Consider the following 24,931-nt stretch of genomic DNA (forward strand, 5'->3'; position numbering starts at 1 on the left):
AAACGTTTATGGCACATGTTTTAAAGCAGCGTTTCAGAAATGTGACAAATATCTATCTTAACATTGTAAGTTGTGACTAAGGCTTTGTTTTGTAGAAAACTATTACCTACACAAAAAACAGAAAGTTATTTTTAAAGGCTTTAACGGCTATTATGTACGTTTTCTATATAATCCCTTTTCATTAGGCGAATTTGTTATTTTTTTGCAGAGTAAGGACAATTTTGCTTAATCTTGAAGGTTTTTTTTAAGTGGGGAAGATGCGAGTTAATAAACAAGTTATCATATATTTTCGCCTATACCTACTCCTTGATTACTTCTTTCTAGGTGAATTGAGTAGGTAAATGGTACCTATAAATAAATATGTATCTGTAACTGTCAATTTAATGTTATATACTTTCACACGTAGAAACTTCTTAAAAATTATAGGATTTTTTTTCGAAATTTCAGGCAACTACTACATTGTGTTTAAGTATATAAATCATTATATACATACATAAGTGTATAAAACCATAACCTAACCTACACAAATAAATCTAATCTAATCAATACCTACCAAACTTACGTTTATTTATGTTTATAGACCTAATTTATGGTATATAGTATGTTATAATATGGTAACAAAAAATTTCAAATAGAGGCAAGTAGGCAGTTATCTTGAATAATTAAACATACCATAATGAGCAACACTAAAATAACCGTTCCACATTGTGCTACTCTTACGGTAAATGTCAGTAGCAGTAGGCACCTCCCAGAGGCGTGTAAACGATGAAAGGCAAATAAGGCTTACTAGAAATGTTACCAAATTTATGTAAACCCGCTAGTTCGAATCTTGCTCGTAGCATTTTTTACGTACTTAAAAAAATTGTAATTTGTATTAAAATTTAACTACCTACCGTTAGTAATTATCAGAAATCTCTGAAATACGTTGGGCATTTCTCTTCAGAATCTGACTATTGTCATTTTCATGTCCCGGCGCGGCACGGCGCGGCGTGGAGATGATGTATACAGTGTCTAATACGCTATCTATAGCTGTCGCGTCGTATGATGATTTTAGAAACAATAGTGCTAAAATAAAACTGTTTAAGGAACTCGGCTTTGGCATACAAAAGCTAGGTACTTTCATTTCTTACATGCCTAATATGAATATTTTATCGATGTATTATAAAATAATTAAAAATATATATAATGTTTAAGCCTTAACATCAAGTAAAACTCCATTTAGGTACACCTTATAATAAGATTGCCTTCGGTAAATCTAGATCCGGCTAAGAAATATGTTTTCGTGTTTCGTATTTAGCATTAAAACTTGTTTCGATGTTTGTAGACACGATTAGTTTAGTAAACCTTTAGACGAACTTTTTGGCAGCCATGTGCTACATAAAATGAGCTCGCGTATATAGTTGTGTTGTGCTGCACAGGTTTACGCTCCGCGGGGTTTGCAACAGATCATACTTACGAAATTATGATACACAAGTGTAAATTAGTTCGCCTACCTTGAGGCTCGTGCAATTTGGGGTAGAATTCGGAGTAACAGAAGCAACCAGCCGCGAATAAGACTAAATTAGATTTCAATAATTGGGCGATATCCATTATTTTCTAGTTACCAACTTTTTATAAAATAGAACTATTAATTAAGCAACCTAGGTCAAGCTTACAAGGCTGGTGAATTTCAGAAATGTAGACTAAGTACTAAGACATGCAAAAACGTACAATAGTAATTTCTAAATACTTGATTATTTCTGGAAAGGTCAATAAATGTACATCGAGTCAAATCATTTATTGGAAGAAGTCAGTTCTTCTGAGCCCTTCACACATCACCCAAAGCATAGCATAATAAAATGCTAGGTTGTAAATGGGCTTAGGTATCCGAAGTGCTACTTCTATGTTATCCCGAAGGATTTTACCAACAATATTTTTATATTCATATTATCATATATGCTGCAATTGCCTAAATAACATCATATGTAGTAAACTTATAAGTTATAACACCTTTTACATTACACTAACTAATAAATTCAATAAAATTTAAGTTTCTAAGTCGTACGCACACCAGTATCTTTATCATTATATTAGGTATGTACATTTTTAAACAATGACAAAATAAGTTGAATATTAATTAGCCCTATTTATTTTCTGGCACGTGATCGAGCACGTTTACTTATTTAATAAATAACCTTCATATTCAGGAGGGTTTATTTGAATCTCTAATTATAACAATTTAACAAAAAAAACAGATTTATTTTTAAATACCAGTTTAAATATTGAAATGATACAAAAATATAAATAGGTAAGCGAGAAGATTCGAATAATAGTTTTACGAAACTATGCGTTCCGTATGCAGAATTTAACATGATTCTTTTGTACATAAGTTACATAACTATGTAGGTAGTGGTACGTAGGTACCTAATTAATTGCCTTCAAAATTAGTAAGCAACACCCGATATCAAATATATAGTAGGTACATATTTTTAATATTTGCAGTATATTTATAACAAATATCTAGTCATAAATGGAAAACCTCTAATGAATACAGATATCAGGTGTTAAAAATCCCACTTAGTTGCTAATTATTTATGTATCAATTTTGTTTATCTCTGCATTTGTTAAAGTTCGATATACTTCTTCATTTAATGTATCTATGCCTAAATGGACAAAACACATGTATGTTAATTTTATAATTATATTAATGGATAATATTAGTCTCAAACCGGCAAAAAAAGGTAATATCAAAACAAGTAATTTTTCTTAACTAGTTTAAAAACCGGGTTCATTTGTTTAGCACTGGAAAATACTATTTTAGATTTTCACAGAAGCCTAAACATTTACTGAGGCTTTGTGTATTTTACCCGACTAACTACGGGAAATACTTTAGCAGTCTATGTATGATATGAAATATAGGTTTACATTTTTTGCCTTATTACAAAGCAGTAAGGTGCAAATATGTAAACATATCTTTGACGTCACCTGTACGTGAGCACCAGGTTAGTTAGTAGGGGTCCCGTCTGTCCAGCAAAAAAACTTGTACGAGTATGCAAGGGTAGTCAACTAATTCTGCAGCTAAATGTACACATGTATCTACGTAAGTGAGTAAATGAGTTTTCAATCGATTTGTTTTTATGACGCTGGAAACATTTTAAGCTTACATTTAAATTTAACCGACTTTAAAAGTGGAGGTTCTTTGATTAAAGTTTTTCATCGTTGTTTATCTTGTTATTTATTAACCGGCCAAGTGAAATTTTATTTTTTTTTGTCAGCTACCTACCTACCAAAAAATATATATTTTATGGTTCTAATTATACACGAGTTTGGTATATTTTATATTTTGTATCGTGGAGCCGTAAACATGGGTAAAGACCCATGATTTTTAAAACGTCTCGTCTGTTTACTCTCCAGGGTTAAAAAACCTTGGTTTCGTGGTACATTTCTGGTAATATAAAGTTTCAAAACAGAATATCAACAGAACTAGTGGCTCTGTGAGCTGTAGACCTCGCGATAAGATTCATAAGCTTAAAAATTATAAAAACAAGAAATACGTCGTTGAGTCATTGTCATAGCGTACTCAGTAAGTGCCATAGACCCTAATGACACCTAAGTCCTTTATGCCAATTTCTATCATTTTGAAAAAATTCCTAAAAAACCAGACGACAGAAAAATTATATCTGACTTTCCTGCTCACAAAATTTCACGAGAAGCGGTTGAGATGTTGAGAATTGCGTCCTGTACCTAGAGGAGGACATCCGGACATACACATACGAAAGCAATTTACCCGAGTCAAATCGGAGACCTTCGCTGACTCTTCGGTCAATTAAATCTTATCATTTGTTAAAAAGAGGCTTCCGCTTGTTTTACTGATTACCTATATGTGTATAAAATGGCCCACTGAACGATTTCTTGATACATCAAGTGTTAATTGGTACAGGGTTTCATTTATAAATCCTTCAAGATTGTTATGTTTCAGAAGTGCTGTAGGGTCAAGTCAGCTGGTCAGCAGCCAGGAGTAAAGTTGAAGACGCGAGCGCATGCGATGTGATAAAAGTACGAGGAATCGGCGCGCGCGGCCAGTACCGAGCACACCTGCAGCGTGACCGCCGGCACGCCGCGCCTCCGTCCATACCGTTCACTGCACCGTTTCCGTACGTTACGTCCCATCACCACCCGGTAGTGCATGTGCTCCCCTCTGGAAGATTCGCAAACAAGCCGAGCAGTGCCGCACTCTACGCCGAGCACTCGCAGGTAATTCAATATCATAGGATACCGACCAAGTTTAATTATCTTCTAAAACGCAGTGGCATATCCAGGTGGCCAACATTAAATTTGTGTTTGCTTTTATGGCAATTTGACCAATTATTGTGTGAAATATATTGCGACACTAGATTGTTTGTAAACATTAAATCCAGGTAAGTAATATTATAATTAATTAAGTGACTAATTATTCTCGCATATTCTATTGAAAGCATCCATTGGCTGACGATTTTATTAAAACATCTTCAAGTTACCTATAAAAAAGTGCTGCGATAAGATATCGCAAACTACTCTGGCCATCGAGCCCAGGTATATAAAACAATAACGATACCTAGAGACAGATAAGAAGTACTTAGTCTATTCCACGATAGAAAAAAATTGTCCATTACCTAAGCCATAAATTATAGCAGGTAGATTGAAATTTCTAGGTAAGATACGAAAGCAAACGTTACAGCCGTTTAGCTCGAGTACCCCCGGTGGCCTCGCCGAATGACCCAACCCAATATTCTAAGCTAAGTGTTAATGAGCGGTATGGGTACTCTTAGATGAGGTGGTACGGTCAAAGGTGCACTGTATATTAGAAGCAAGGCGTGGGACGAATCATTATGTTAAAGTACTTAGAATACGAAATTGCCTTTATCCAGGCGTTTATGTCACTCGTAGACTCATCATAATTGCAAAATCCGGTCAATGTTGATTAAAGTTTGTCAACATACGGCTTGAGGACATCCCGCGATTATTAATACGCATCCACCTCGGACAGTTCCAACAACAGTGTTATGCTAATAACGGCAGCGCTAGATTGGCTCTGATTACTAGAAAATACATCTTAGTGAGCGCAATAATAGTGCTAAGAAAGGAGCTCGGTTTTGAAGCCAAGGATCACCCAAGGCGTTCTGTTGGCGTTAGTATTCCCGCCGCGCGTGTGCGAAGCCGTGGGCGCGCAGCGTAAGGTCGCGCCGCTTGCCCATCGGACACTGACTTGACAGGATTATCATGTCATCTACGTACTGATGCCGTAGACAATTTTTAATTCTTTCACTATCATCTACATCGCATTTAATTAAAAACAAACGAATGACCTTAATGCATTTGCAATTGTCTATAGAGATGAAGGTGACCACTAATTCAAGATCATTTCTTTTTTCCGCGTTATTAGTTTTGCATATTTGACAAATAGCTCACAATTTTAGTTTCGTTTCCCTGTACAATAGTATTCGTAGAAAGATGATCACATGAGCAATTAAGTAGCATTATACATAGATGCCTATAAGTAGGTACACTTACCTCTTAAATCGTAGACACCTAACGTTTAAATGTTTGTTTAGTTCTGTTCGTTCTAATAGTGTTCGTTCTAATTACATTTAGTATCAAGTGAGCTGATTGGATTGCGGATGAAACAAATAGCCCTCATTTCTAGCAACTTAATTGATCCTATTAACTACCTACGTCATCTTTTTCCGACCTTCTGACTATCTTAGACCTTTTTAACATGTCAGTAGGTACATAATAATACATTACGATACAAGTGCGAAAAATAGGAAACTCGCAACTACCGATAAATTAAAATACGACCGAAGGGAGTGTTTTAAATCGACACAAGTTACGAATGACCTATTCGCACATGTATCGTACAACGTTTTACAGTACATATGGCCCTTATAATTTTCGACATAGTCACGTAATGTGCCAATTATCGCACTAGTGTACTGTAAATATAATTGTACTTGACCCTGACCGCTTCCGCGTTTATAAATCACATAATTTGGTATCTAATTCCACTAAAACTTAAACAGAGTTTACTAAGCAATTAGTACAAAGGCCTTAAAAAATAGGAAACTGCCGATCGAGTGCGATATAAATGGAAGACCAAAGCCAAGTCGTTTAGAAACACGAGACTGGTAATCCATATTCCAAATTTCCGACCAAAAAGACAGTAATAATCTAAAACTTTAATTAAAGTCGTGGTAGCGACTCAAGCCGTCTTAACAAACCTTTACAATATTTCTGGTGTAAATAGTCCTGAAATATAATATATTGTATTGAAAAATAATACATATATTATTATATTATAATATTCCATTACAGACGCCTCGACTTCCCACGCCCATAAATTGCTATTTTTGGTAAATCACTATGTTACCTCTAAATACCTTGGAAGGAATGAACGCGTATTTAATTGTTGGACTTTTGCACCCAGTTTCTAAGGAAAATTAATATTTCGATTGGTTTCAGCTACCTATTCAATATTTACATGCATACATTCATACATACATATAATCACGCCTATTTCCCGGAGGGGTAGGCAGAGACCACGGATTTCCACTTGCTACGATCCTGACATACCTCTTTCGCTTCCTTCACTTTCATAACATTCCTCATACACGCTCGCCGGTTGAGAGTGCTCTTGACCTGGCCTTACTTCAGGATTTCCCCGATCTGATCAGAGAAAGGAGGTCTGCCCCTTCCAACTCCCGTTTCTACCTCTCCCTTATACACTCTCTTTGTTAGCCTTCTTTCACTCATTCTTTCCACGTGTCCAAACCATCTCAACATACCTTTCTCAATTTTTGTCACTACATCTTCGTTCAGTCCACACTTTTCCCTTTATCACACTGTTCCTAATTCTATCTTTTAATCTCACACCACACACACTTCTCAACGCTCTCATTTCCACTGCATTCATTTGGCTCTGATGCCTCTTCTGCCATACCCAACTTTCGCTACCATACATAAGTGTAGGCACCAGCACCCCTCTATGCACAGCCAACCGTGCGTTTTGCGACACCTTCTGGCAGCTCATAAAAGCGTTAAGTGCCCCATTCACGCGATTTCCAGCATTCACTCTCCTTTCAATATCTTTATCATGCTTACCGTCCCTAGTGAACAAGGTTCCCAGATACACAAACTCTTTCACTTGTTCTACTCTTTATTCACCAATCAAAATTTCACAGTTTGTCGTATATTCTTCCTTTTTAAATACCATTACTCTCGTAAATTTTAAAACGTAATAAATATAAGAGCCTCGGTAGAGAGTATCATTTCGTTCCATTTGGAGTTGAAACTCTAGGTCCATGGGGTCCCAGCGCGCATAAGTTGTTTGCAGAAATCGCGAAGCGTCTGGTTGACGTAACTGGTGACCGAAGAGCTAGCGGCTTTCTCGCACAACGTATCAGCATTGCGATACAGTGGGGAAATGCCGCCAGCATCCTTGGTACAATGCCTCAAGGGCCTATTTTACATTTAAGCTAGTTATAAATTTCGTTTACGTAGTACCACTGTATATATCTTGAGTGTCAATTAAATATCATATGTCTTTCGTCTTACTTACATTTATTTTCATTCCTTTCCTTTCAAAAGATCCAAGCATTCTAGTTACCATCTCCTGCAACTCTTTACCCGATGACGCAAATATTTAATAAAGCAGATAAGGACATAAATATGAAAAAAGATATGAGGTAAATTATTCACATCACGTGTAGGGTAGCTGCAGCTAAATATAATATTTCCTATTATTTTGTAACCAACATGTTGGAAAAACATAAAATAATACCTACTGAAAATTTGACCAAAAATATCTATGAATAAAATTAAATATGCTTGATTTTGTTGATAGTCATAATTCTCTCATATTTCAATCGTCAAATTAATGCTTTCAAACATTAAAATGACTTATTGTATACAATATTTAAAGCTTACAAAGTTTTAGTTGTACTATGAAAGTGGGTAGGTACTTTATGACTTTCATTGACCGACAATTTGAAACATACCTATTGGCGTCTTGTAACTTGGAAATGACAACAGAAGGAATAAATAATTCTCGCTTAAAATTATTTAAAAAATTACCTAGATATATCCTACGTGCTTGCAAACTTGGTAAAGGGTTTAGTAAATAAATACAATCACGTTTTTAGACCAGTTGATTGATTTTCCGAAGACTACTCAAAATCTTAAATCACGAAATCTACATAATACAATTAATGTGCATTATCTGAAAGATTAAAAAAAAAACTAAAATTTCAAGAAAATTTCATAGGAAATTAAGGAAAGTTTCATTTTGGAAATTAAGGAAAGTTTCATTTTGGAAACGGAAAATTTTGATCTCCATACAAAAATTATAGAAGAAGTTTCCGAAAATTTTGAATGTGGAAGTTTCGCAATTTTGGAAACTTTCCGACGGCACATCAGTAATAGGTAGGGACTCGGGTATGTCCTTAAACTACGTCCAAAAGAGAGGTATGGGCACTGTGAATGACATCTCGCTTTGTGTGGTAGGGCACAGGACAGCGGATGTCATTCCAGATCTAGAGCAGAGCCCAACTGGGGAGGTACCTCCACCTTACAGAAAACCGCAGCCAAATAACACTAAACCCTACTAATAGTGTTGTGTTCCTAACGGTGAGTAAGGTTGCCAGAGCTCGAGGGAGAGGAGTGTTAGGGTCGGCAACGCGCATGTAACTCCTCTGGAGTTGCAGGCGTACATAGGCTACGGAGACTGCTTAACATCAGGCGGGCCGTATGCTTGTTTGCCACCGACGTAGTATTAAAAAAAACATACCTATAATAAGTACATACTTACCTTCGTTGGCTGTTCTCAAAATGACTAATATTAACAATTTGTTTATTATTCTTTGGTATCGTGTGGTATCGTTGACATTTAATTAGCAAATAACAAAAGAGTCGGTCAAATGTCAATGAAAATTATAAATGGCATTACAAGTTCGTAAAGACAACCAATTCAGATAATAAGAAAATAAGTAAACCAACAAGTTAACCAACAGACAACAGTATACAGAAATTAATTACATAGATGAACATAAAGTTGAAAATAAAGCAAGGTCAGAGTTGAAAGTCATAGAATACGGGGTTCCACAGGGAAGTATTCTTGGCCCACTTTTGTTTATAATATATATAAATGACCTACCTCGAGTTATAAATGACCAAATGATCTTGTTTGCGGCCGATTCGACAATGATAATAAAAGGTGACAAAAATAAAGACTATGAAAATACTATTAATAATTCGCTTAAAACTGTTATAGACTGGATGGGTGAAAACAACCTAGTAGTAAATTTAGGAAAAACAAAATGCATGCAATTTCACCTCCAAAAGTCAGGGTCCTCGGATGATGTTGTGGTCAAATATAAAGAACAAAATATAGAACACGTAAATGAAATTAAATTTCTTGGCATTCAAATAGATAGTAATGTGGGATGGAGAGGGCACATATGTAATATGTGTAAAAAAATAAACCAGTATGTCTATGTCATAAGAAGACTGACAGAAACGGTTTCTCAGCAGTCAGCTCTCGTCACGCTTATGTATCCTCTAATCTCAGATACGGAATTATACACTGGGGCAATGCTGCTGATTGTGATATCATGCCTTTATTTAAAGCCCAAAAGAAAATTGTACGAGCTATGTTTAAAGTTAACCAAATGACAAGCTGTAGACCTTTGTTTAAGAAATTAGGCCTGTTACCACTCCATTCTATGTATATTTACGAAGCATGTGTATTTGTAAAACAATATATGGACCGATTCACTGTACATGTAAATACTCATCCTCGCCCAGCTACAAATACGCTAAAAATTCTTCCCCCAAGAAATTGTATTTCAAAAACAAGCTTTTATACAAATACCATCTACACAATGGCCCCTAAATTGTTTAACAAATTACCGGATCTGCTCAGAAATGAACAGTCGACATTTAAGATTAGGTTAAAAAAATTATTAAAAGATAAATGTTATTACAATATTGATGAATTTCTGATGGACACTTTGACAAATGAATGATTGACTTATATAATTACCCATTAATCATTATTTATTTTAAATTATTAATTACAACTTATTGATTATTTTTATTTTAAATATAGTGACATTTTTAATAATATTGCATGCGCTAGGTAACCAAAATCATTGTACGTCGCAAGACATATTACAGAGAACAAATTGTTTATAACACCTGTATTCATTACCTGTAATGCACAATTGATGAATAAATGATTCTAAATGATTCTAAAGTAGGTAACTTATTTGATCACGCTTCTTAATTGTAACACTGATATTTAGAAGTAGGCACTGTTGGCAAGTCCATTATAATATATTAATTCCTTTTTACAGTTAGTGTTCTTTAACTTTCGATTTCGGTTACCATGTAAAGGATGACTCATGTTAGACCGGGCCGTGACCGGGCCGGAGCTTCCGTCGCCTCGTTTTCTATGGAAAGCATCACGTGATCACCTGTCATGTCATAGAAAAGTAAGCGCCGGAAGCTCCGGGCCGGTCACGGCCCGGTCTAACGTGAGTCATCCTTAAAAGGGGATAACTAAAAGACTTCACATTTCACCTTACAGGTGCTTATATTGTGCTTTGATATTATAAAATATATATTATGACCATATCAAGACGGCTTTTCGTTTCCTCGTCCATCAATTACTGAAACAGCCACTCGACCTCCGCTGAACAGGCACAAAGTATGTTTATTTGATTACCAATTTCTGTTTTTATTTTTTAAGAATATACGCTATTACGCACGGCATAATATCAGTATTACATGTACAAATTTTATTGATATGTTATCATTATTGAATCACTCCAACAAAAAATATTTGAAAGTTACGGCACTTGCGAGATAGCATTGCGACTAATGTCAAATCAACATCAAATTATTTTCGCCCTGATTTTGGATAGGTGATTATTAAAAAACCATAAGAAACCATTAATCATTAACCGTTACGAATATTTCAAAAGTCGTACATGTCGTAAACGCACAATTCGAAACTATAGTATACCTATATGTACATAGACAGCGGCAGTGCCCAAACAGCAATTTTAACAAGAGCTATAAAAAAAACGATTAAAACTGAAGGTCATATTTCTCAATTGTGTTAAAAGAATAATTGCACTGCACCGAATACCCCATATAATGTAACGCTTGGCTACGAAATGTAAGCTACCTAATGTATAAAGAAAACCCGGTATTGCGTAGCTGCTTGTAAATAATTCCGACACGCACGCAAAAACATAGGAGTTTTTGAAAACCGCAGTGATTCCCTGAAAACTGTACATGAGGCTTTTTTTATTTGACATATCGGAATTTACACGTACAATGACGCTGAATTTCCGTGAATATTTTTTATTCCAACTATTGTGAGGTATAAATGTTTGTTTACAATATTTCCAGGTTGTCTAAGCTAGCTGGCGTATGATGGACGTTAATTATCCACGTGACAAAGAGCAACTGTCATTTTTTATCAACGTCAGATAGAAAGTAATGGACGCTGTTATTAATAAGCTATCACGTGGATAACTGCGATGGTCATAGGTACCCGTACAGGTTATCCAGGACATCTTATCTTATCTTATGGTTTTCGGGGGCCCTTGCGGATACACTTCGATCCATAGGGATCTTTTGTGCATTACCCGCTAGGAAAGATCCATCCGCAACTCAAGAGCTTTTCCCACCATCTCCATGTGCCGGATGATGGAGCTCATGGGTAGCGTTTTGAATTCCTTTGGTTCCAGATAGCCTGTTCCAAAGTCTTTCATTAATTGTCTGGCGACGGCGTGACATTCACACATCAGGTGTTCTACTGTCTCTTCCTCTTCGCCACACATACGACAATCGGTGTTGTCAGCGTGTCCCATCTTGGCCAGGATTCCCTTGACCCCGTAATGGCCAGTAAACACCCCCGTTATTAGTTGGAGGACATACTCTGTGCTCTTGGTTACAAATAGCCCAAAGGTATTCATATTAATTAAGATAAAAAAAAAACCGGCCAAGTGCGAGTCGGACTCGCGTTTGAAGGGCTCCGTATATTACACAATTTAAACAATGTATTTTTTATGTGAAACGTGAGTGAAATGTCTAAAAAATCCGTAGGGGTCAGATCAAAACTAAGTAATTAAGTCCGACTCACGCTTGACTGCAATTTCTAATAGGTTTTCCTGTAATCTATAGGTAAAGATCTATTTTGTATATTTTTTTTTTATTTTAGACCCAGTAGTTTCGGAGATAAAGGGGGGAATGGTCATTTTTTGCCTATTTTCTTGAATAACTTCTAAATTGTTTATGCTAAAATTATAAAAAAATATATTTGAGATTCTCACAATGAGCTCTTTCATTTTATATATAACACGATATAGTTTGAAAAACTTTATTTTTTTATTTTCTTATTTACCCCCCAAAAGTGGAACCCATGTTTAAAATTCATTTGTTTTCGTTACATGTCCGTCTTTGGGTCACAAACTAACATATGTATACCAAATTTCAACTTAATTGGTCCAGTAGTTTCGGAGAAAATAGGCTGTGACAGACGGACAGACAGACAGACAGGCAGGCAGACAGACAGACAGACGCACGAGTGATCCTATAAGGGTTCCGTTTTTTCCTTTTGAGGTACGGAACCCTAAAAATGGAAATAAAAATAGCGCTTCGAGCATGGTTCGTACTTGTTACCTTTCGGATCATCGGTCCGCGGTCACTCTGACCAACTGAGCTACCGAAACGAGGTTGGCCCGTACGATTTTTTCCATTCCTTCCTTTATTTAAAAAAATGTAACTCGCTCGCAGACGTATCTGCTTGGGCACAAAAAATAAATTGGGTTGAATTTCCTAAGTTACGAAAACACCAACGTACTTACTACGTATGTGCGTACCGTTCCGTGTACTTCCGACCACGGTGCTTGTCGAAGTGCAAACATAATACAATAACATTAATAACACGACACGAAACGATAAATTTAGCTCAAAATGCTATTTATTGAGTTTGGTTTCGACTCGGCGCTTAAAATAATTGTAAATTTGAGTTGAGTTCGCGGAAGCGGTTGTAAAAGTTAGGAATCCCTGATTTCTGAACTTACCACTTACTTACTTTTCTTTCATATTATTATGACATCATGGGCTGAATTAACATAACAGATGTCCAGACATAGAAGTTTTTGTGGCAAAATAAAGTGATTGACAAAATGAAATATCGACATGTCTGTTATCAATGGTACCTTAACGTTATAGATATTTATTACATGTTATAAGAAGCTATAGTTATCGCGATACACAACACGTTCGATATCTCCTTATCTTTTGATATATTGGTAGTTTTCTATTCTTTTAGCACGGTATATTACGTTTACGTTTTAATTTTTAAGTATTAAATATGTATATGTAATAATGTAATAAAGAAATTAAGTATGTACCGCTTTGTAATTGATTTGCATTCTTGAAATTTCTCGGTAACTTACCTACAGCAAGTAGAAGTTACATCTTTTAAATATTAATTAATTACTTATCGATAACAGATTTATCGATGTTTTATTTTCTCAAACACTCGTTTGTGCCACAATAACTTCTATGTCTGCAGATGACGGTAAGAATTTTTCGTAATAGATCCTAGAATACCCAAAATGCAATAGGTACCTAACTTTAAAATTTACGTTCAATTCTTAATCGTATTTACGTATAACGTGCGTCATAAATGTCATAATAAGTAATTAATATTAATTATACCTACTTATACTAGTAATTAAACAACATTTGAATGTGATGTTTAGATCTGGCGATAATATGTCTTTGTGCAGAATGTTAACAAATAAAACAGTAAGTCTGACAAGGATATATAAACTCGTTTTGCCTGGTAATACCGGTTATATAATTATATTATAGCTTCACTAATTTATCGTTTTCGTTAAAAAGTAATAATACACTGAAAAAGACAGTAATTTAAAATACCGTCAACCGGGATGAATAGGGATGGCTGGGGTGAAGAGGGACAAAACCTAAATTGTATTTACCTGACAATTTCTTGAACCCCAGCCATGAGCCATCCCTATCCAGCCCAGTTGACGGTACTTGCTCTACTCATTGATTTTGATAATACGTTTGGAGATTTTAAGAGGAAAGGGGACGCCCGTTTCTCCATATAAACGTATTCCCCATTGTCCTATCTGGACATTGGCATTATGGAAAATATTTTTACATAATTGGATGTATATTAACCATAGCTATGCCCCTACGTTTGACTTTTTTAGATTTTTTGATAATGGTAAAAATTAGGAGCGAAAAACAGATTTCATAAAAACAATTAAATGCTCCTAACTCTTATATCAATAATTGGCACGAGAAATTAAACAACAACTTTGCCCCCTTGTAAAACAAATAAGTATTGTTGTACAATGGAATCTTGAGCGATGTGAGGGTTTCAATGCACGAGGGTTAAACAAATTTTGACACCGAGTGAAACACAAAAATTTCCACCACACCAACACATGGAAAATATTAACTGTAAAATATCAAACAAAATCAAAGAAAATCAATTCAAAATTAATGTTATTAATTATTTATCACTCAAAATCTTCAGTTAAAAGTCAATTCTACCAGCCAACATAAGGAAACAACTCAACATTTGCATTTGATTACTTTGCCCCACATGACCTACATGTGGATAAAATGCAGCTCTCATCAGTTTTTGAACTATCAAGAGAGCCTTTACCAGCTGATGTGGTGAAAAAACTTTGTCTTATTTTTACCCGTGTTTTATATTTACCCCACCTGACACTAGTTATGGGTTTATTTTCATAAAAAGCAACCAGTTACCAATCAATCAAATAGCTTGAAAGCAAATTTGTCATGAACCATTAATTCCACACTGCCCACCCAATGAAATCCACTCTACAAACAGGTTTATCATTTACGTCAAACACTTTTTATGCAAATTCGCGAATACTAAGGCTAGTTTATGAAGATGGGCCATCGTGAATCTATTATAGAAGGCCGAAGGCCGGCAATAATCGACCCACACCTCATAAATAGGAAGCAGTAAACTTCAATTCATTTAAAAACGTATAGATATAAATTCTATAAAATAATGCAGATTTTGAAGGGTATGTTTACTATTCTTACATTTTAACTAAAAAATATATTCAACTAGGGAACAAATCAAATGATTATTTTTTGTGTTTTTTAAGTAGTCACGCTACTATATATAAATTATAAACTGAAATAGATATCATACACTAAAGAAAAAGGTACCCCAAATCAAAATATTTCATAAAAATAATTTTGATTTGTTCCCTAGTTGGATAGATGGCAGCACCATCTCTCTCGCTATACCGTAATCCAGTAAACTTCAGTAAAGGATTCGTATAGGTGCAACTTGGTCACTTTTCTTTAGTGTATGATATCTATTTCAGTTTATATAAATATATATTCCTCATGAATAAATATAGTAGCTAGGTGTAGGTATTTAACTACTGTCATGTGGTATTAAATAGAGTTTAATTATTTGTTATACGTAAGTTCTTCCAACGCAATAGCGCGTTGAACTCTTATTAAATCAATTAAATTACAAACAACAAATCGAGTAGGTACAACATGCTGATCGATTGACGTTGTAGTAAACAAGTATTATCATTAAGAAACAATCAACAACTTTGTTTTGTGACTAGTCACGGCCAAGTCACACCACCGGTTCTATAACTATGATTTTACATCTGAATTAAGTACTTACCTGTACATATATGATCACCACAAATAGGAAATATGTGCTACGGACATGAGATGGAATGGAAACCTAAACAAGCCGTGTATATGGTATTGTACCCCACCGTTTTATTTATTTCCGGAATTAGATATGTGGAATAAAAAAAATGCGCTTGGTTTTTAGTGATTTACTCGTAGGTGGGTACGAATTTTTTTTTTAACCAAAATAAACAACAACAATTACAATCATCATCATCATCATCATATTTGTTTATTTATATTAATTATTAATAAATATTATTTGTGTATGAAATATAAAAATATACAAAAAATCTTCACATTGCCGGAGTTTTCTGTTAATCATAGTAAAGCATATATTTAGGTTGATTCGCATGCGAACGCTTGGTTGAACCTCGGCCAAACATGATGATACAGGTATTTGTAAATATGTACAAATCAGATAGAGCTCACATGATCATAACACAAGGAAATTTACGACATCACACCTTACGGTTTGCTTCAGGATTGGTTTCATTTATGATCTTTACCATTATATGTACGCAATGTAGCCGCCAAACTCTAAGCGTATATTATGTTCATTGTTAGACCATTGAATAAGAGGGTAGGCTTTTTTTTGTATGTTAATAGTGACTAAATGTAGGTACTTGTTAAACTTAAGTATATACTTACTTGAAAACCCATGAAATTTTCGGATATTTTTAAAGTTCCGTACCCAAAGGCTAAAAACGGGACCCTATTACTAAGACTCTGCTGTCTGTCTGTCTATCACCAGGCTGTATCTCATCAACCCTGATAGCTAGACAGTTTAAATTTTCACAGATGATGTATTTCGATTGCCGCTATAACAACAAATACTAAAAACAGAATAAAATAAATATTTAAATTTTATCCTTGGTACAATGCCTCAAGGGCCTATTTTAGATTTAAGCTAGTTATTAATTTCGTTTACGTAGTACCACTGTATATATCTTGTATGTAAATAAATGTATTGAGCAATATTTAAATTAAAAATTAAATTAAATTAAATTATCGTTTATTTCGAGCTCATGACTCATAAAATGTTAGTACTTACAATAAAACTTAAAACTTAAGTGGGGCTTCTGTAGTGCATAGCGTCTCGAGCGCTTACGTCATAGTGACGTCACTGACAGTTAGGGTCAGTCGATGACAGACCGCGGGCAGGGCGGGTTGTATCACGTGGTGTCTGCGTAGACGAGCCGTTGGAAATATATTACTTCGTACGATTTACCGTGGTAAATATAGTACTTTACAGCTCCCATACAACAAACTTGATTTTTTTGCCGTTTTTTGCGTAATGGTACGGAACCCTTCGTGCGCGTGTCCGACTCGCACTTGGCCGGTTTTTTTTTATTTTTTGTGTGCGGAAGCGTCTGTTATCTATCAACCAAGCGATATGCCTCATAGAACCAGAATATGTCTGACAATACGTACGATCACACAGTCGTTAAGATTCTAAGGATCAAATTGTACACTTGACGAACTGTCTGCCACGACAAAAGGTTTTGTGAGGTATGTAGTTAGCAAGGAGGCAAGCACGTCCGCGTCGGCCTCGGCAGCGCCCGCGCCTGCAAATGTTTACATTTGAACCGGCGACGTACCTCGCTCGCGCCCAACGGCGGTAGTTGCAAAATTATTGCGCCCGAATTGAGTTCAGGGTCGAGCGTGATGCCTCCGGGTCTTGCGTAAAATTATCGCGCACTTACTGATCGATCTTTAGCAGATAGTGTAAGCTGAAAGCAAGTCCCATTCATGAGTTCTGTGACTTGCATTGTTCTCTCCCCATTCGCAAGTCCCATTCAATGATCGATCTCTGTCACAAAGATATCTTTTGATTAAAAATGAGGATTCAATTCAAGTCTATATGACATTTTAAATTCTGCGAATAAGGAAAAAAACATCATGTGCTTGCTCCACGGCACATCCCTGAAGAAAATACGTTAACCACCATATTTAACTAAGAAATTACAGCATTTAATTCCTCAGGATATGTATGTATAGTACCGGCCAATAATACTTATATCACCTCCATGTTTTTACGGTATAACTTTTTTTTAATATTTTTAGTGACTTTCACCTCACTACTTTAGGTAGTCTAGTAGTATTCCTTTGTACGAGCGATGAGAATAAACGGTCTCATGTAATGTTTTTTTTCATGTTTTTTTTGTTTTAATGTGTTTTAAAGTTGAACATAGTCAACTTCATTTTTATTCGAGCTTTTTCAGTAATATAAGTTTCATTGCAGTAGGTACCTATTCATCGTGGGTATATTTGTATAAAATGACTAGTAAAAAATGCAATCTACAAATTAACCTATATTGTTTACTTTATCTATACAAGTTCATACAAAAACACACGAAGGTGATATATGTAGGTATTATTAGCAGTAATTATTTAGGAAATACATAACGGTGATATTATAAAATAGGTAAAAAAAATTGTCATCGCACTATTGAAACTTCAGTTCACAATTACAAATACACAAATACCTACGTCACATAGAGCAAAAGCGCAAACGGGTCACTCACGTATTACCCAAATATATAAAAAATATATTAAATTGCTGATATTAAAGCCAGAAAAGTTCCCAACTCACAAAACAAATCAACTTCTCATGACCAGTCTTTAGCAATCTCACCGCCATTCCATTTCGTTATCGTCTTCAAATCAACATCATGGCGATTGTTCTAGGTATTTTTATTTTATAATGAACTGATTGCCCCATCGCACCTATTGCCCTTGCGGACCCGCGACTAAGTCAGCGTGGATCATAGACGTCATTTTCAATCGTGACGTCAATTATCTTTAGAAGGTGCGAGATTCTGCAGACAGATACGGGCACAGTATTGCGTATGATTCATATTAAAAGAGTTCATTACACCGGCTCTAAAAGGTCATTCGATTAAATAATGATATCCTAACATTCAAAATATCCACGGACCTCATGCGGACCTGTGATCTACTTCCAGTGTCCGCATGAGGTTCTTGAATTCGGGCTGAGGAAGCCCGAGGATGTGCAGTGACTGCAGCGTTCACTGGGCTCGGTAACTGCCAAGGGCTCATTTCACTTCATTGATCTTCGTGTGCGAAGTGTAATAATAACTACATTTTATTTTATTATCATGATTGATATATAAGAGCGTCTATAAATGAACCGCCTGGGTCCGGAGGAACATAACACTTCCGAATCCGAGGTCAAGTGCAACTAGCATTTGTAGACGATTGAACCACGATTGAACTCACTACCTAAATAATGTGAGTCATATCATATTGCAACCGAGCGTATCGGCACAATTAGTGGGAAGAATTGAAGGTCTTGTTACCTGTCAACCTGTTATTTCGGCCATGCGTGGCCAAATTTTTACGTAATGTTTTGGCTGAATAGGTATCCACCTAAGTAAGTAACATTTAAAAACACAGTTATTGGGCAGGCCGCCATCGCCAGTGAACTTATTTATTTCAGTTTCATCATCCCAGTTTTTTAGGACAGTTTCGTGTTAAAACTTTTTTTAAACATTTTACGTTGTGCTATAACTATGAAAAAATCTCAATTATTCCTTTCTCGGGCATTGCTTGTTTATACATTTATAATAGCTTGCTTAGGAAATTGTTAATGTATATTTGTAACGTAAGTATATGGAACAAGAACACTAAATTGCCTCATATCTAACTCTGCAAGTTATTAGGTTTAAGTATGAATAATGTTCAGTCAGATTACCTAGCCATCGTTGCGAAATAAATGTAATGAGCTCATAGACCCGACAGCAAAGCGACAAATGCTTTCACGGTCGCGCGTAACGTACAGACGGATTTTCATTGAAAGTTATTACAAATTACAAAACGGAATTTTCGTCGAGTAATTGCGTGCAAGCATGCGCACTGCGCCAGTCGCCAGTGTCAATGCCGCGGTGGAGACGCGCAGGCGCGACGCGAGATGCCCCGGTTCGGCTGTTCAACCTGTCAGTGGTGTCAACATGCTTAATAAAATTTAATAACAACATATTTTCGTTGCTAGGTTACATAATTATAAAAAGAATAAGTTCATCATGCAAGGAATTCCAAAACCCTTGCAATTTAGCACATGCAGAATATCGATATTCATTTTAAATACATAAATAACGTTTTACCCGAGTTGGCAACAGTGGCTATTATTCGAGTTTTGATAAATATGCGCATGTCAAAAAAATATCGCAGGTGTTTATTATGGCAATAACGATTTGATGAAACGAGTTAGTCGATACACAAGACAAACACCGTAAATTTACATATATGTACATATATTACCTACTTAGATGATACATACATAGCCATATATGTTATAAAACAGTAGATACCATAAAGTGGGGCTATTTGGAACCCTACCAATTATAGAATTCTTTGAAACCCAAGGAGCCATTTTGAACTATAAAAACTACCTTTACGCGTATTCAGTGATTTTAATGAAATTCGTGAAAGTTATTCCATTCAAAAGTTAAAAAGAGTTTTTTTGTTAATAAAATGCAAGATTTGTTAATGAACGATTTTTTGCAGACTTATCTTGGTCTACCTCTATGTGAATGTAATGATTTAAACTGCATCAGAACTTATGGTTTTTGAAACCCCAAACTCAATTGACGGTAAAATAAACCTCAATTAAGATAAATGTATTTTTATCAACTTTTTCTTGGCTATTTTTACCCACCCACTTATTTAGTAGGAAGCCAAGTTATGCTAAGAATTAAAAAAAATAACTATTTAAGTATTCTGGCCTTAGGTCAAAACATTTTCAAGTTTATATACAAGAAAGAAAACTCAAACAAGCAAGCAGTATTTTACTCGTACCGTACTGGGGCTCAACGGTACAATTTTTAGAGTAAAACATCAATAACTCCATATTTTATATCAAAAATATTTTCTTTAGTATTTTTAATGGATAAAATACATCTTTCTCCATCATTGTATGTACTGCACATGTTTGAATTGTTAACACAGAACGAGTAATGATTTTTTAAAGAGGTGTTTCCAAATGTTTCATGGTTGGAGCTACATATATCGAAATTGATGGGTCTCGCACCGGTTTTTACTGAATTTTGAAGTTTGTGTTGTTTTTAACGTAACACACACACATTTATTTGAGACACTTTAGAAACGACCGCCTAAGGAAATAAAAACAGGTTAACCATAATTTTGTAATAAATTTCGGGACAAAAAAAACACAGTTATGCACACTAAACAAGATTTCCGAAATCTTTTTTTACCTACAAATACCTTTAATTTAACTATAATCACATGTATATGTACTTAAAATGTGCGCTTCTATAATTACATAAAATTTATGTTTTTACAGCAGTAAATCAATTTAAAAAAAAAAGAAAAAAGGAGAAAATCTGAACATATATTTTAGTCAAATCAAGATAGAATATTTTTCTTTTCCTGTCTCTAAAATCTTTATAAAAAAGTTACTAAAGTGTATTTGATAAATCTGTATGGTTCTTAAATAATAACAGACATGAATAGTAGTGTCAATAACAGTCCTATCGTTCGCAAATTAACTTTTTGTTACAGTCCACAAAAAACATATAAAACGTAACTAATGCTTCTTAAGTACATAATATGTAGGGTAGATTTTTGTCCTAGGGCATCTATCATACGTATATCTTTTTTTTTTGCAACACTACCCCGTTAAAAATAAAGCATGGACAACCTACCTTCATAGAAATGTTTACAAGGTGGGTATTTGTTACTTGAAACCAATTAACCTCAAAATATAAAATCGGCAAAATCGAATGCAAATAAACGCCTAAAATTACGACATGTAGCTCAAAAAACTCCCAATGATGTGTACTATTTGGTATGTACATTCAAAAAAGCCTTAACCTACCACGAAGCATAATCTGAATAGAAGTAGAACGATGTTCATTTGCCCTGATTTTCCAACAATAGGTACACTCAAAAAAAAAATTAAGGTTCATTGTGACCAATATTAAATTAGATTAACTATTGTCAGACTAAGGTAAGTCTCTACCACGGCCATGGTAGGATATATAATATATATATATGGGTTCAAAAATTATCATCATTTTTTTTCAGTTAGCCCCGTGGTTCTCAATTAGCCCCAGTTTACGGTTTACGGTACCTAAAACAAACTACCTATTGAATCTTAAACAAAATCACGGATGGCGCGTAACTGATGGTGATGACCTCATAAATAACAAACAATGTTATTGCTTACGTTATTTAAGAGCAATGTTCAAGTACCTGCGCATTAGCACCCCTATGCTAAACACAACCGTATAGTATGAATTTTCTCAGATAATTTTATCGGGCTCGGGCCCTAATCTGTTAAACAAAAGCTTTTGTTTCTTTTAAGAGCGGTCTTCAGCACTTGCCAAAGCAGCCATGTCGTTTTAAAAGCAACTATCGTGATAGTTGCTTTTAAAACAGTTCAAATTTATGTGACAGCTCATTCAGAGAACAATCAGGGTGGGTTTTTCTTTGGAGATAACAAAACGTGTTATCTCCGAATTTTTGCTTTTTGTAAATTTGCTTTTGAAACGGGTTTCAATCAATCAATCAAATATTTATTTGCTATAAGCACAGTTGCATGCATGCAAATACAGTTCAATTTACTTAAATTACAAAATAACACTGATAAAAATAAACAGAACACAAATTACAGTAGATATAAAATTTAAATATGGATCGAGACATGTCAAATTAAACATTAGCAAAGTATTCGTCGATAGAATAATATGGCCTATTTATAAAATATTCTTTCACTTTCATGTCAAATAGTTTCATATCGTCACAGTCCCTTATATCTTTGGTCAACTAATTATATATTTTGTTTGTTCCCGTTACTTATGTCGGGGCTATTAGCAGTACCTTTTGTTTAACAGATTAGGGTCCGAGCCCGAAAAAATCATCTGAGATAATTCATACTATACAGCTACCGCCAGTTTGGCACTGACATAGAACGCTAGCGTGAACGTAACGTACATTCTATGCATCTCGCTCGGACTGGCACATTAGTGCGAGCGAGATGTATAGAAAGTAAATTACCTTATTAGCGTATGTGTCAGTGTTGACTCTGTCAGTGACTCGTGGTACGGGTACTGGTCAACGTTTTATGAATTTTTTATTCCTTCCGGAACTGAGGACACGTGATAAAGAGGTGTAAGTGCCCGCGCCATAATAAAACAATTGCTTATTTAGTCATTTATATAAAAGGTAAGGTATGTTTGCTCTTAATCTTTTATTTATGCTCGGTGACGAAGCAGGCGTAGAGCACAAAGGCAGAATGTCAATAACAGTCGGGCCTCCCCACTGGTTACTTACCAGTTACAATAAATGGTCAATTTTGCATTAATATGCCATAAGACTTACAGGTCCGCAAGCTTTTAGCATGCGAATTCGAAGGAGTACGTACGTACAGTCAACTTAAATAATACCTATATTGTTACACAACAAAGGCCGCAAAAATTAACTGACACTATCTTATTTGTGGAGCCATAAGAGCGTGTCACATATTTTTGCGGTTTTCGAAGAGTAACATGTTATTGCTGGTGACTGTACCTATTTCATTCATTGCATACTACTTTAGTGATTCACATCTAATATTGTATATATAAGTATTAAGGACTTTGTTAACACGTGTAGCCTAGTAGGTACTTATCTATTAATTGGTTATGAATAGTATTGAAAAATATGAGATACAACATACATCATTTTATTACGAATTGATCTATGACGATGGAAAAAAACCGTTTAAATCGAGTCACTCATTATTTAATATGCTCATAATAAATTGACCAGTGATTCAGTCTTATATGGTTTAATAACATAAAAAGTATTATACATATAATATATACATGTCAAAAAAAATCGTCTGTTTCGTATGTTCTCTAGCTAAACCTAGATCTAGAATATATAGCTGTCAATTGAAGGCCGACAAAATTATGATTTCCCCTAATCATCAATTTGGGGAAAAAATCCTACAACCAACCACAAAGACACACTGGCATTAGGCCCATTTGATAGTAAGCGGACGAAGTAGCCTATGTACGCCTGTTTTATAGCCAAGCATTTATATAAAACAACTCAATATACAAACGAAATTTATTCACTAGGCGGGGCTATTAACCGGACAGGTCGTTAGATTTTCCTTATAGTCTCTTTGTCAGGTGCCTTCTACATTTTCTTTGCTTCTTGAAGGCTGTTAAAACTACATTAAACGTTGCGACGACAGTACAAGTTAGGAATATAAATATGTAATTCCAAGTACACTGTATTCCCACGAGAGGACAGTGCACAGTGGTGCGAACCGAGACAAGACTGTCACACTCACCACCGCTTGCTTGTTGATTGTTAGAAACATGAGGACAGTGGAAATATCATGATTGACGTGATTCGTAATTATAATACAAGAATTTGCTTTAGTTGCAGCTTTTTTGTTATTTTTCACTAAACCTGTATTGTATTAAAACTTCCACACCATTATTCCGAATTTTTAGTTAGCGTATTTCGATATTATCTATGATTAGGTATATCGATCGCGTAAAGTAAAGATGTCAGTTAAATTTAAAAATGTAAAGGCAGTAAGTACCTGCTTACAAAATATACAAACGGCAACTAATCATATACAAAAAAAAAATACGTCATACAATTCATAGGTACTTCACGTGCGTCGTCTTGACCGATTTGGACAAAATTTGGTATGGAGATAGTTTGGGCCCCGAGAAAGGACATCGGTAGTTTTTATCAATCATCATCATCATTCCATGCAAACGAAGTCGCGGGCTTCTGCTAGTCATTAATAATTCACAAGACATAACAAGAGTGAAACAAAATATAGGTACCTTGTCGAAAAATAGTCCCATCTTAACGTAATTCTACTATCCTATAGCATATATAGTCGCGTTTTTATTGCCATTTATGTCAAAACCTCACTAAATCTATATAGTAAACATAAGGTAACATTTTTGCAACATAAGTATGTATAGGTATAGAATAAATAGTAGGTAGCCAGCCTATTCAGTTTTATTGACCTTTAATGCATGTGAACTTGAACTGTCACTTGTCTTGTGAGTAAACCTGGGAAATGGATTTTTGGCACGCATGCATGACTACCCGTGAAATGCGTTGAAAGTTTGCTTCAAACGTTTAATAACGTATTTCGTTTCGTATTTGT

General features: G+C 35.1%; 2 protein-coding genes across 3 annotated transcripts in view; one reads left to right on the forward strand and one right to left on the reverse strand.

Annotated features, from left to right (window-relative positions):
- The window catches only part of LOC134743136 (adult-specific cuticular protein ACP-20-like), a 294,612-nt gene that overhangs the window by 113,820 nt on the left and 155,861 nt on the right, over positions 1-24,931 (reverse strand). The window lies entirely within an intron of this gene.
- The window catches only part of LOC134743112 (very long chain fatty acid elongase AAEL008004-like), a 54,054-nt gene continuing 33,142 nt past the window's right edge, over positions 4,020-24,931 (forward strand). The window contains exon 1 of one of the 2 annotated variants that reach the window (XM_063676446.1): positions 4,020-4,233. The gene's annotated coding sequence lies outside the window, so the exon portion shown is untranslated. The remainder of the gene's footprint in view (positions 4,234-24,931) is intronic. The other variant, XM_063676443.1, reaches the window with a different exon arrangement.

Source organism: Cydia strobilella, chromosome 7, assembly GCF_947568885.1.
Source record: "Cydia strobilella chromosome 7, ilCydStro3.1, whole genome shotgun sequence".
NCBI lineage: Eukaryota > Metazoa > Arthropoda > Insecta > Lepidoptera > Tortricidae > Cydia > Cydia strobilella.